This window comes from Sturnus vulgaris, chromosome 8 (assembly GCF_052056855.1).
Source record: "Sturnus vulgaris isolate bStuVul1 chromosome 8, bStuVul1.hap1, whole genome shotgun sequence".
NCBI lineage: Eukaryota > Metazoa > Chordata > Aves > Passeriformes > Sturnidae > Sturnus > Sturnus vulgaris.
This window is the reverse complement of record NC_142250.1, coordinates 14,334,673-14,349,458: the sequence shown is the minus strand read 5'-3', so window position 1 is coordinate 14,349,458 and position 14,786 is coordinate 14,334,673. Positions and strand designations below refer to the sequence as shown.

Below are 14,786 nucleotides of genomic sequence, written 5' to 3'. Positions count from 1 at the left end.
GAAGTGTTCCTTCAGCCACACTTGTGCAGCTCTGAGATTGGACAAAGTGTGGAGGGTTTGGTTTGCAGTTCTGCTTGGTCTGATGGCTGTGGAGAGAAAGCAATAACCCTGACAGGCTGACCTTGAGATCCTACATCAGGAGGGGAAGTTAAGTGAGAGCGCACATAATTCTTACCTGTTCGTAGTGGATTCCCTAGGGGGAAAAAAAGAAAAAAAGAACATGAAATCTGACAATGCTTTTTTATGGAATCATTTTTCAGAGAAGAGCTGCTCTTTGATATCTGTGATAGTTTGCTGCTCCGATCTGTCATGTTGCCGACTCTGCTAAGGTGTTTGGGAAGCACATTTAAGTGACTGTAAGCATGGCAAGGGAAGCTAGGGCCATTTTTTCACTGAAAGGAATTTTTCTGGAGAGACAGTATTTTTTTATTGTTTGTATTTTGTGTGTTTGTCGCTGGAATCTGCCGGCTGCTTCACTGCGAGAGGGCCGGGTGCGCCTTTAAGAGGTGGAGGTGCCTTTGTGCAGGTTGTACGGGGAAGGAAGTGGCTCTGCACCGCGGAGGGTGGCAGGAAAAGGCTGGTGCTCGGCTGGCCACAACTTAAACTGCCAGTTTTCCCTTTGAGAGGCAGCACAGAATTGTCACATTAGCTTCCTGGGGGTCGATTGTTTGTTGCTTTTGTTTGTTTTTTTCCCCTTCCCAGCTGTCAGTTGAAACGCTGACCACCGCAGGCGCAGCTGGACATGTTTAAAACTCTTCCACGGGCAGCCCTGAACTGGCAGTGGCGTGGGAACGGGTGATGTGTTGGGAGCAGCGTGGGGCCGGCAAAGGCGAGGATCTGAACTGGCAAACACAGCCCAGGGAAGCTGCCCGAGCCAGGCTGTCCCGCAGGTGACAGCGGTTCCGGTGGCAGCCCGCAGCCCTCTCCCGCCTGCCTCAGTTTCCCCTGGCGAGGAGGGACGGCGCCCATGGCTCCGCCGAGCGGCAGCGCTGGGCCGCCCTGGGGCCCGCAGCCGGCGCCGCCGCTCCAGCGACCTCCCCCGCCGGCGCTCCCGGGCCCGGCCCGGCCCGGCCCGGCCCGGCCCGCCGGTACCTCCTGCCCGGCGCGGGGCGGCGGCCGGTCCGGAAGGAAACTCCCGGCCGCGGGGGCCGCCCGCCCCGGGCGCTGCTCCGCCGCCGAGGCTGCTCTGGACGCTAATTAGCATGACTAGTTTGATGGATTTAGTCAACAGCATTCAGCAAACAGGGTAGGGGGGAAGCAAGGGTACAAGATTTCCCAAATCTCAAGACTTTTCAGCCCCCGTGCCCTTAATGGTTTGTTACGCGGGCTCGAACAAGTGTTGCTTCCAATTAATTGATCGAGGGGATTTATTTTAGTATTTTGGCTGGGTGCCAGAGACAGAGGCTTTGTCCTAGCGTTTTAAGCACCACCCCTCCTTGCAAGTTTGAAATGTGAGCTGCCTGGGTGGTTTTTTTTTCCCTCCTCTCTTTCTCTCTCTTCCTTCTGGCAAAGTGGCTGTGGCTGCGCGTGTGTGTGTGCGTGTGCGTGCACGAGAATGAGAGAAGGACATACCTCTCTGTGTAATGGGAAAGCAAGACATGGATCACTAGAGACAGAAAAGAGAACCATCAATATCAGTAACATGCAGCTGAGGTGAGATTTTTCTGAGTGTTTGATTTTCTTAAAACCCTTTCGCAAGATTTACAGCAGCCTTCTGCCATGCTGTATGCCGAAGACGTACTCCTAAGCAATGTCATAGGGATGCTTACATGTCTATCGCCGTTTTAGGTCTTCGCGTACGTGTGAAGTTTTAAAGCTTAACCTGATTCTCTTTATTGTCTCTAGAGGGTTGTAGCTTGAGCACAAATAGCCTGTTGGCAAGTACGGCATGAGCCCATTAGCAAGACTCCATCTGTGATTGGTTTTGCCTGGAAACCGGGAGACAAGCAATGAATAATTGATGCGTGTTGTGCAGTAGCTGGACAGGCAAAGAGGAGAGAGAGAGGGAGAAACAGAGCAGGGTGCCCTCAGAGAGGGAGAGCGAACAAGCTTGAAAATAGCTACTGGCTGCCTTGTGCTGAGATGAAGGCAACCCCGGCTGTCTTTGTTCTGCACTGGCTGGTTTCTGCCTAGAAGTGTTTGCAGACATATGTGGCCTCTCTGCAGCAGCAGAGGCAGGCGCGCAGAGGAGGGGCGGCAGAGGAAGCCCAGCTTGTGAATGGGATGTAACTCGGGGGTGAGTTGGTTCCGGGGGCGGGGGCCGTGCGTGCGGGAGCGGGGCCGTGTGTCGGAGCGTGTTGGCCCCAGGAGAGCTGTGCCCGTGTGCATGCCCGTGTGTGAGTGTCTCGGCTGTGTGTGTGGGTGCGTTGTGGGAGCGGCCGCGGGGCCGGCAGGCAGCGATGGCAGCGGGCTCTGCCCTGCCCTGCCCGGCCCCGCGCCTCCCACCGCCCGCAGCCCGGGGCTCAGCCCGCGGCGTTCGCCAGCAAGCTCGCCGGCTGCATCTGCAGTCATAAAACCAAAAGGCAACACCAATTATCAGTGGCCTTTCCCGCAACTTTAGCCTGTCTGGCGCTGTCAGAACGTGACAAGCTGTTCTGCAAACAGCAGTGACAATACTGCTGCCACCATTTCATTTTTGCTGTCTTTATAAAGACCTTGCCATGCAGAACTCACATCTGTGGCAAGTGCTTTCATAGAAGATCTCAAAGTAGTGCTGGTATCAATGACAGTCTCGGGTATTCCAGCTGACAAGTTTTTTGCCCCTTATGTTGAGTAGTAACAAGTGTCTTGTTTAATCTTTTCCTGTGTAAAAACTAAAAAGGTTATTTAATTTGCATATGATTTAAGGAGTTTTCGGAAAGTTTCAAACTAGCGATACCCAACTGAAATTTGGGACTTTGATTTTATTGTTTTGTTTAGTTAGTTGGCTTAATGCAAATAGTATCTAAAAACGGAATAAAATAGCATGTATCAATGTATGCCAAAAACCAAATGCAAAGGATTTATACAGCCTCAGTGTTTGCAATTCAGATGTTGACAGCACGGTCTTCTGGGGGAAGAGAGGTTGCTGTTTTAGATAACAGCTCTTTGAATCAGCAAAATCGCTGTGTAAGGTAAAATAGACTTTGCATCAAGTAGCATGAGTGATTCTGGGTCCACTAAAGCCACTAAAGTTGTGACTTCAGTCATATAAGCTGCTTGTCCTAATTCAGGTGAGCCCATTATAAGATCTGGTTAAAAATCCCTTACTATCTGTCATCTTTTGATGAAATAAATGCTCTCTGTAGACATCTCATGGGGTGAACTGGTTAAATGGAACCCACATTTATGACAGCTTACCCTGGCTCATAATACTCTAGAAGATAATGTTCATTCTGCAAATCTGTTGATTTTAGAATGAAAAGTTACTGCGGAGGCATTCTCTTTCAAGAAGTTGTGTCTCAGGTTAAGCTAACCAGGTCATTAGGCTGGGGTGACCTAAGAAAAGCAATTAGCATGACTGAAACACTTCTTGGAAATGGAACTACATAAAACTAAGATCCAGCTAAAATTGCTCCACGTTGCCTAATACTTCCTGTAGTTTTTGTTCAAGTTAAAAGTTTATTACAGTTATATCAGTAATAAAGTAATTATCAGCATCTAATCATGCATAAAAGTGGAAGTCCTCTGAGTTGAGCAGAAGCATATCTCTCCATGCTGTCACCAATCTGCTTAGCAGTATTTTGTTCCTCTTTTTGTTTAGCATTTAAATTGACATGGCAGCTAAAGTGCAATAGAACATGTGAACAAAAGTTTGGGTTTATGTCAGTTTATTTCAGAACTCACTCAGAATGCTCCAGTTTCAGTGAACAGAAGAGTGAACCAAAGGCTCAGTATCAAATTTATGATCAAAATTTGATTTTAAAAATTACTTAACATAGATTCGATTCCCACCCACCCCACCTTTACCCCTTTCTGGAGGAGCCATCAGAAAATCCCTGGGGAAATAGGTCTGTAAATGCAGTGAAATTTCAGTAGTAAAGAAGTCATCTGAACGAGCAAGGTACAGTTTTATGTTAGCAATTGAAAATACTGATCATAAGAGAGGTTTGAAATGTAGTCATAAGCCTTTAATCTTGTGTAGATTGTAGTAGAATGGGTACAAATGTCAAAGCTGTGCGTGTCAATGTCTCTGTGATCCTGGCTGAAATGTTGCCGTGTTCATATTTCAGTGAAACACGTGCACTCTCTTGGTATTACTTGTGCTGAAAGTAGCGTTTAGTCCTGGGACCCTTATGATGGATGCACTCCAGGAACATCTAAGAAAGCTTGTCCATATATAGTGGACAGGCGACAGCTATTGAAGAAGCAGAACATGCAAACCAACAATGACAGAAAAATAGAGAATACTTAGGCTCAATGAATAAACAATCTGTTGTTGTAGTAACAGGTGCTGTATTAGTTACAATGGGATAGTTTAGAGAGAATAGTCTGGCAAAACAGGCTTGCTGTTGCCGTAAGAGTTAGTGCAGCAATTAGTTCAAGAGAGTCTCTGGATCCAATGCCCCCGCAATTACAAGATGTGTAACTAAGACAAGAGAATAGTGTTTTTCTATGTCATGAGGTAAGCTGAGGACACAGAAGTTCCCACGTTATCCTCAGTTGTCACTGGGACTGTGACAATGCAAGGCTGCTTTCTCATGACCATTACACCAGCAAAAGGGGTATTGTTGATCAACAGTGACCAAAAAAATCATTAGAGTGAAGCCATCAGGAAAGTGTCACTCTGTGGGATGGCATGATTGTAACTTTTTATTCTCATAACAAAATAATAGACTGTAGATTATATTAAAAATATCAAAAGAGCCAATTAGGAAAGGAGCTAACCAGCAGAAAACGAATAACCCAAAAACCTTATCATGTGAAAAACATTAATAAAATGACGTTCCAGAGATCTCAGTGAAGATGCTCTCTGGTTTGGTTCCTCTCAGTTGGAGAACAGAGAGTGCCACAGGAAATACCTTTCTCTGAGGCTGCTCTGGCAAGGGGAACTTCTGTTTTCTCTTGCATGGAACAAACAGAAGAAGCTGCTCCTAACAGACTGCCATGAAACTGCTTGTAAGCAGCTGGACAGCAAGGTTTTTGCTCAAGGAAAAAAAAAAAAATATGGGGAAAAGTGGTTTCCTCCCAGCTGCTCAGCTACTGCTGCATTGTAGTTCAGAGCTATGCAAGCTAGAGCTGGGTGATCTAATTGAAGTCTCAGAAGCCTTGCTGGGCATGTGGAGAGCTGTGCAGGCTGAGCTCACTGCTTCTCGTACCTTCCAGGATACAGCAGAGACATAGCCAGAGGGTTTTTTTTTTAAAATCATGTTACAAATGACCCCACTGCCTGTCCGCTAAATTTCCTAGAGTTTGTTTTCCTTCTACTGCCTTTCCAGAAGAAACCAGAAAGTTCTGTGAAAAAAACCAGTAGACATGACATCTGTTTCACTGTAGTGTGGTATTGCTGGTTGTTTCTTTGAAGTAAGCAAAACAAAAATAAAGTAATTGAAAATAACTTAAAGTTAACACACTTGAAAGAATATATTAAGTTAATATCATTTGGCTCTTCTAACAGCAAGATAGGAACCAAAATTCCACAGGGTATGCCTTCTTCTGAAATGCTGAAGCAAAGCAATGTTTTGGTATATAAAACAGTTGTTTCAGAAGTATCTAAAAACAATTTGAAGTTAGTGAACAAAGTCCTTTAAACCAGCATGTAAAATGATGAGCTAGCCTTCGAATGAAATGGCTGTTTCATAATTGTGAGAGATACACCAGTGTGGAGTAAAGCAAAGCAGTAATGGGGAAGAGTGTGCATCCATTCATCATCGGGGGAAAGCAGCCAGCCAGTCTGGCTTTCACTGACAATTCAGTAAGGAAACAAGAGAAACCCAGAAAGAACACAGACTGGTTTTTTATTTCTATTTTTAATTGGAAGTTGCTTGAAGAATTTTCTCCTTAAAATCAAGACAAAGTATAGTCATAAAGAAAAATGAGTGACATTAGGACAGTAATTACTTCAGTAGTGTGGAAGGCTGCCACTCAGCCCACCTCTAATAAATACTATACATTTCTTCTGTTCTTGACCTGGATCATTCTTAAATATTCTCTGGAGTGTGTTACTAATCCTGAGTCTTAGCTTGTTTGAGATCATTCTTTTGACAGTAATCCAGTGCAACCAATGACAGATTTACCTATTTAGTAAAAAAAAAAAAAAAAACAAAAAAAACAAACAACAAAAAAGTAAGTTAATTTTGTTCTCAATTGTCTTTATTAGTACCAATAAAATGTTTTGACAGCCAGCTAAGCTCCTAATTCTTTTTGTTTATTGTAACTGAAGTACAGCGCTCAACATTTTGATGAGTAACCTGTAATGTTTGTTTATAAACTTCTAATCCTCAAATTAAATTTTGTTGTTAATACGTGTTTGTTATATCTCCTCAGTGCCTCTTGCGCCTATTAAATGAAGTTTCAGGAGGTAGGCAAGCTGGACTCTCTGTTGACATCCTGGAAACAGACAAAATCCCACAATTGTTGTGGGATATACAATACAAGCTTGTTAGAATGCTATTTAGGTATAGTGTTATTATACCTGGAGAGGGTCATTCCTTCACGATCTTACCGTTAAAACTATGTACTGGATTTTCAAAATCGTTCTGACCTAACTTAGTTACAAATAAACTGAGTAGAAGCAGAACTAGGGCAGATAGGACGAACTGGGATTCTCATAAAAAGCACTCTTTTACTTATTCTTGACTACTTTTTTGTGGTCAACCCAAGAAGGTAACAGGGAGAACTAACAGGAGTTTGTCACAGGACTCCCTTCAGTTCTCAGTTAGCAATGTTAACCAGTTTTACTGACCTGTTGTTTGCTTTTGTGGTTTAATATATTTAACATTTATTAACAACCTTATTCCTGCATTAGAATGTAGTAGGAAAAGAAAAAATACTGGGGAGGGGATGTTGTGCCACAGTGCCACTTACTTATCTATACACCAGGCCAGACTTGAAAGAAGGGTGTTAACAGCACTTTTACTGTCTTATCTGCTGACACTATCCAACTGTTTTAGGGAGTTAAGGTTTTCAAGCATCAGCCTAACAGCATGGCTTTCAGAGGAGCCTGTCATGATTTACTTATTCATACAGATTGCAGTGGCTTATGTAGTCTTGATCCTGCTTGATCTGCCAGCAGTATTTGCTTCTATTGATCACAGGCTGTTATTTGACTGCCTTGAGCAGCTTGTAGGTCTCCCTGGTTCTGTTAACAGGGTCTGCTACGGATACTTCTCAGCCTTCTCATTTTACTGCTGTCAGTAGTTTTAACTACAGATTTCCTGCTCAGACAGATACTCTGCAGAATTGTGTCATGCTGGTTGTGTTTTTCAGTAAGTTTGGGAGCACCTTAGTGAGCTATGGTGCTGAACTGAGGTTCTGTCCTGATTTGGCTGTTAGCTCTGGTTTATAATGCATGTTTGGCAATATGCCTGGCTGTCACGTGAAGTCGTGTGTAAAAGCTCCTCCTATGCTAGGTGTAATAAAATACCATATGCTGGAAATAACCAGCAGTTCTTCATGTTCCTATAGACCTTTGCATTCCTACTGTATTTCTAGCAACAGGGCAATTGAGAGGTTACTCTGGAAGAAACCTAGAAACCGGTTGTCTTGCACATAGACAAGTACTGTTAAATTGTCCTGTTTCAGCCCACTTTCCAAATGGTTATATATGTTTTCTAACTATTCCTTGGAGTGGAAGTACTGTAATTTCTTAATTGGCTGATTTACCTGAAGGTCCTTGAAGTAATTTATGTCTGTCAAGAAGTACGCCTCATAGACCAAAGTTGCAGTAGAATGAGGTTAGAAACAAATGTTCATGTAAGTTTATACATGGTCTTAGTCCATTAGTAATGGAAGATTTTTTGTTTGTTTAATGACTTTACAATTTGTAGATATACTTTTAAGATCTTTGCAAAATAGAAGCATAGATGGTCCTTGTGTATTTTGTGTTTCTGGTTTTAGTACAAGACTGACCTTCTTTAGAACATGCAGTTAAGCTTCTGTCTGTTACTGTTTGTGACACCCTGTATAATTTTGATAGAAACACAGCCCTGCAGATGGCCTTTGAGCAGACAGAACAGTTATTCGCCTGCTAGCTTTTTGAAGAAGTACTTGAGGTGGAAAATTATGAGGACCAAGTGATTTTTATTTGTAAGGAATACATTTAATATATGCTGGCCCACTCTTTCCATCCTTCTACGTAGACTCATCTAGTAAAACTAGGATGTTGGCTGTCTGGCTTGCCTGACATTCAGCAAACTTCCTCTTTGCCTCTACATCTACAAAAGATACCAGGGAAATTAATTCTCTCACAGAGAGAGTCTGAGACTTTGGAGAGTTGATCATTAGTGTGCAATACCCCACAATCTTGGATTTTTTATTTTGTGATAAGCAGAACAGAATATATAGTTTACAATATTTGCTAAGTTAAGAGGAGGTTATAGGAGATGAAAAAAATGTAAGTTTTAAAGTCCCATCTTAAGTGCTGACTTTAAATTACTCACTTGAAGCACTCATGAATCATGTTGCAAAGGCAAAAATGTCCTTCGTGTTAAATGACTGTAATCTAAAATGTTATAGAGAGCTAAATGATTTATTGATGTCTATTTCTGAGGCGTTTACCTGCACCTGTAGCCAGCCCATTCAATTTATTTTGGCTTGCTGACAAATTAGCAGGCTATTTGTATGTCAGATTTGGTCAGTAGTCAGCTCCCGCCCCCTTACATATTGAACTACTTCTAATTTAATTGTTTGTGGTATTGATAATTTATTATCCAGATAGATGTCATTCAGGGGAGCTCTTTTGCATAGAGGAGAGAAAAAGCAGAAGATCTATTTGTGTATATTCTCACAGTGCCTTGTAGAAGGCAGAATGCAGAAGAGAGCAGCTTTTAAGCCTCTTGCATGCACACAGGCAATGATCTATGCATTACCTTCCTTTCCGCTCGTTTGGAATGTCAAATATTAGGTTTCATATTTAGTGGCTGAAATAAGATTAACTGTGTGATTATGGCCATTGTTGCTGTATCTAGGCACCCCTCAAGAGTGAGCAATCCAAATTATATATTGGAGTTTTAACTGCATGTATAAGTTGCATAAATACTCTCAGGAGGAGTTGAAGTGAGCGTTGCCACCTGCAGTGGTTACATTGCAGTGCTTGAGTAAGTTTTGTGAGGTATTGAAGGCAAAATTACTGTTTCTTGCTAAATTGTTTAAACTGCTGGCTTAGATCTTCATCGCGGTAAGAATCCGAGCTCTGCTTTACGAAGTCAGAGTGCTCCACTGTTACACAGAGGCAATTGCAGGTTGCCTGACCTTGGCTGCCAGGATGCCTCCAGCCCTGCTGCTCCTCTGTGGCATGGCAGCTGCTGCCAGCTGCAGCTGCTCACTGTGTTTGCCAGATGAAGAGGACTAGTGAAATCTGTTGTGTGGCTATGTTTTCTTCAGCTTTATTAATCTGATCTTGCACTTTGAGTTTTAAGTAAGATAGGAAATTTGGGCTTTGACACAGCCAAAAAATTTTTCATGTCATGGGAGCATGGCCTGTGCTGGCCATCCTGGCCATCTGATTCTGCTAGGGTTCCCTGGAACTGCAGGTGGGGGCAATCGTTGTTTTCTCCTCTCTAACAGCTCCATGGCTGCTAGTTAACATCACTGGCACTGTGCAGCTTGAAATGTTTTATGGTCTTACATCTACTTAACCTGTATTGTTTTCTGTCAACATCTATTATGACCTGGTGGCCTATGGTTAGTAAAATGTGCCCTTGCAGGCTGCCAGATACTGTAATGGAATTAAGCCTTTAAAATTATCAGACCTGTCAAAGGGGCTTATAATCCTTTGAGAGCTTTAAGTGGTTTCTTACCTTCGCTTCAACACACATTTGACCTGGTTGAAGTGGTTTTGCTTGATTGTTTTGTTTTTACTTCCTATTAATACTTCTAAAACTGGGGGAGGGCAAGTGGAGGAAAAAAATTCATTTCCTTGGCATCTTTATAAGGAGTCTCTTCAGTTCTGTCCCACATATAGTTTCTTTTTTATTATTTTCAATCTCTTGCACTTGTAGATTAAAGTCTGCAGATATTTCTGTGGGAACTTGTTCCTTTAAGTAAGGGGATAAGGATGCTTCATTATGTGCCTTAGTCAGTCAGTGTGCACTGAGGGCTGGCACAAGTTAGGAGGGAATGTCAAGCTTGCTTTGAGGGAAGTTGGACTCAATGAAGTGCTCACAGAAGGTGCTGAACCGACACCTCTGGAAATGAGTGTCCTCTGCAGAGAGTGTAGGAAGGACAGTAACACTGCAGTTCCTCTTATTTACCACCTTTGTGCTTTAATCTGAGCAGAGGATAGTAGGAGATTTTGAGGTGGCATACCTTTTGCTGGTTAGTTTTCAGTTGCCTGTGGAAATGCTGAAGGTAATTTTGTAGCATTTTAGTGGTGGCCCTGTAATTATAACACAGTGCCTAGTGGTCCTTAACATCACAAGTTAATTAGCAGAGAGATACTACATGTATCATGTCCAAAAATTGAAATATGCTGTAGAGGAAGCAGTTTGACCATGTCTCATGCAGCCTGTAGCCAAGTTTGGCAGGTCACCTTATCTGAGCCAGATTCCTGATCCTCATTTCATAGCAGTTTCCTGCCTTTGTGAAGTACTTGTATGTGAGCCATTTCTTTAAGTTACTGCACATTTTTAACACTGTTTTGTTTTTGAGGAGTGATGCAGCTTTGGCTTCTGAAGTAGTGCCATGCTAACTCAGTTTCTTACAACCAGCAGGGTGATGCAAGGTGAGGAAAGAGAATAAAGCTAATAAAATGCTATTCCAAAATAAAGAAAATAAAATGCTGACTTGTTTGAGACTTATCACGTAAGTGATAGAGGGAAACACACAGCAGCCATTTCTTTTGCAAGGAAAAGCCCTTTTATTGCAGCAGTTTTGGGGTTTTTTTGCATTTTTACTCCTCCCATATAGCATAATCAAGCAAGGTAAAAAAAAACGTGGTTCCTGCTGCTAAACTGCATGCAGGTATTAGCCCCATAAATAAAATTAATTTAAAAGAATAGTTTAGGTTTTTTTGAGGTGCCTTTAATTGGGATAGATGCTGGAATAAATTGGCCTCTTGGGTAAGGAGAACAAATAGACAAATACTCATCCCTCTCAAAAAGTAACTCCTGTTACAGTTCTTAGAGCAACTGCACTCAGTACTAAATCCTGAGATAGAATGATCTGAAATCCTGACCTTCCTACAGGTGTATTTCTCTTTTTCCTTTGTTTTTTGTACACTAATCTCAAGAACCTCCCAGGGCAGTCGATACTAAGCAGAAGAAATGGAGATGTAGGAATGAAACCTTTCATCAGGCAGCCCTAGTGAGTGTCATGAGATGGGCTGTCTGTTCTGATCCAAGAACTTCAGTATATTGATGGCTAATATTTTTACTTTGTTACAGTCCAGTGAATGATCTCATCAGTTGTTGCTAGCAGATGCAAAAATGATGCACTTGTGCTAGCAAGACAGGTATTTTTTCTGTGCTTGTCTTGGGATATGAGTGTCAGACATGAATGACTTTTCTTTCTGTATGTTATTGTCCCGCAGCATTTTGGAAAGGTGCAAAGTAGATTTCAATTGTTTCTTAGGGGAGGAAGGGGAGAAGAACCCATCTCAGACAGCAAATGCCTGTTCATGAAAATTTGGGATTCTTTCTGCCTCCTGGGAAATTAATGTTTTAAGGGTTGTCTAGCTGTTTTAAGAGGAAGTACCTCAACTGTTGCTATTTCTACTGTCTCGGCAAAGATGTGATAATAGTGTGAAAAGAATGAGGAGCAATGAATGTCTTCTTTCAGTACTTACTGTGGTTTATTTAGCTGGATTGCAAAGACATCAGGTGCCTATTTTAAAATAAATTTTTAGCAAACAACAAGGAAAACAGTTTGTGCGGTCAGACAAGCAGCTTTCCACAGTGGCCAGATTCACCAGTCCTGATTCTTGGCTGTGTTCTTGTTAGTGTCAAGTGAAGGAAAGCTGATGCACTGAAAAATAGGGGCTCTGTCGGTGTTTAGCTTATTTAATCCTCAGTTTGATTGCCAGTTGCAATGGTTTCTGTTACTGGTTTGTTTACTTTGAGCATCCGACTTCACAGTTGTGTGTCTCCTGTAGTCAGAGCACATGTGCCTGTGAACACTCAGACTTTGGCCAAGTCATCCAAAATAATGGGTAACAGACACTTCACTTGAAATAGGCATTTGGTTTTCCAGCCATCACATCAGTTTCAAGGGTGTACAGATTGCACAAGCCATCAGGGTGACCCAAGGCAGATTGAAATGAGGGAATTTGTTTGAATTAAGCAGAGGCTGATCATAAAACAGTAGCATAAGAGTTCAACATTTTTTGTTTCCTAAGTCCCAAGTAGTAGCCTGAGTATTCCCTCTGCAGCTCAGTTCTGCCTTCTTTCTTCTCTGTGTTTACATAATGGCACTTTGCCCTAACATTTTGCTTCTGTGCCTGTATTTGTGCAGTACTTTGACTGTCAAAATGTCTGTCTGACTGCAATATGGAAGTTAATGTCTTAGTGTGAAAGTAGTATTTATTATTCATTGTCTTTACGCTGAAATGTCTCTGTATTGTTGATCTTCACAAAGCATGTCAAACAGCTGATAATTTTTCAAAAATCTCACTCTAGATAGTGCTTGTTACCTTTAAACTGAAGGGTGATTGTGGCTCTCAGTTTTCTATTAATGGAACCACCATGAACCACCCTTCTAATTAATGCCATTTCAAGCTGTTGTACAGTTTCACTCATAGCATTTGGCAAATTTTTCAAAGTCTTCTTCAGAGGGCTTTAGATTGTTAACAGACTGAGGCATTTTAAAGAAATGTTACCAGTTGTCACCATCTAAAACTGGAGTCTACAGCTGAGTTTTCCCATATGTATTTTCATTGTTTTTGTAATCTGTTTTGAGATCGGTTTTGCATGAATCAAAGGATCCAAGGGAGGGAAAAAATATCTAAGTGGCTCTTTCCAGAAGCTTCTCTTGCAGATTTCATTGATGATCAAGATGTTTGTGGTCTGTCCTTAAGTCTCCTTTTTCTTCATAATTACACTAGAGATTAAAGATTGTGTTTCATACTGCATGAGTAGTAACATCTACATACAAGTAGTGACTCAAGCAGTGAAATCCATAATCAGATTTCCTCTAGTAATGGTAATTTCTCTCTTAAAAGCAGGAAGAAAACTATCTGTGTAGGAAATAGAACAGACTTGTGTTCTGATTTAACACACCTGTAAATAAGCAGGGAAAAGGGGAAAAAGCAGGGGAAGAAAAGGCTACCACATCAACAATTCTCTGATAGTTACAGAATTACATCATAAATTCAAGTTAAACTTTGACTGCTAGAAGTTAGCTATCAGACTGCTAACTTCTGCCTGTCTTACACTACTCCACCTTTTTCCACAGAACTGTGTACGCTTCCCTTTTATAGACTGAGCTCTGAAAATTTATCTGCTCTCCACTGAATTTCCGTTTTACATGATGTGAAAGGCACGTAGCTTTTGGGAGATAGTTTATTTATTGATTTCAGTGAATTCTCTGGAACCTGGAAGAAAGCCATTATGGTATAAATGATGGGGAGTTTTGTGGAGTGAGGATGAAATCACCTGGAGCAAGATCTTGTGTGTAAAACTTGCGTGTGCATGGAAATGCCATTAAGGACTGTGCTTATTTACAACACTCAATACAGGCAAAAATGCTAGAATAGCTATCCTTCTACAATAAAAATGGTGTTTTGCTGATGCTGCTTGTTCCACTCAAGAAATCAGTATAAGCTATAAACTAGCAAGATCACTTTTCTTTGCTGATACAAACCATATTTGCAATAGGCACATGCATCAAACTTTTTGAGGGGTCTTGTGCTGGCAGAATATCTATTGAAATGGTCCCAAGGAATGGAAGAGGCAAGAACTATACTCCTGGAAGTAACTCTCTTACTGCTTATTTGAACTTTCCAACATTTTCACTAGATGCTGTTTTCTGGACAATGCTCTGTTGCTATCTGGTACTGTGCATACCGACTGAGATTGTGTATTCTGTTAGTCATTGTAGTTACCATGAAAATAGAAACTTACAAGGTTTGTTAGGGTGTATGTTCTAATGAATTTACTTTCAAAGAGTTTCTCCTGGATGTCCTTCAGTGTACCTCTCTGAAACAGTCCCCTTGCCCATAGCATCATTTCTCTTTGTCATGGATCATCCATGAGTAATGGTAAATCTGCTTAGTCTACAAATTCTGTAGGGAGAAAGAAAGGCTGCTGTTAAAAGAACTGGTAATCATTTGAATTACACCAAAATGTTATTCACTCACTCAAGAGAGTCTTCTTAGCATTGTGGAAATACGTAAATACATCTTTACTCCTTGAGAGGGTTTTTTGGATCAGTCTGATGCAGACCTGTACGTAATTCACAGGCTTCAGTCCAGGAGGACTTGATCCTATCCTCAGTTTCATCTTGAGTTTCATGTTCAAGGGACTACCAAATAAATGATTAACTCAAATTTAAGTCGATTTGACTTTACTGGTAGCAACATCTTCCATATTCCCAGAATTTGTAGTTGCCCAAAACTGTTGACCAAAATGCATCCAACCCCTCTTGTTCTTTCAGCAACCTCAGCTGTGTTGCCTTTGATAATTTCCTGAAGAAGCAGTTTAGCCTGGTTTCAG

General features: G+C 41.8%; 1 protein-coding gene across 11 annotated transcripts in view; it reads left to right on the top strand.

Annotated features, from left to right (window-relative positions):
• Nucleotides 1-14,786, top strand: part of ZMIZ1 (zinc finger MIZ-type containing 1) — a 346,693-nt gene that overhangs the window by 253,813 nt on the left and 78,094 nt on the right. Inside the window, exon 1 of one of the 11 annotated variants that reach the window (XM_014889481.2) lies at nucleotides 1,495-1,653. The exons of 9 other annotated variants lie outside the window; for them this stretch is intronic. The gene's annotated coding sequence lies outside the window, so the exon portion shown is untranslated. Of the gene's footprint in view, nucleotides 1-1,494; nucleotides 1,654-1,941; nucleotides 2,237-14,786 lie in introns of those variants that run through there. One more of the 11 variants, XM_088168902.1, reaches the window with a different exon arrangement.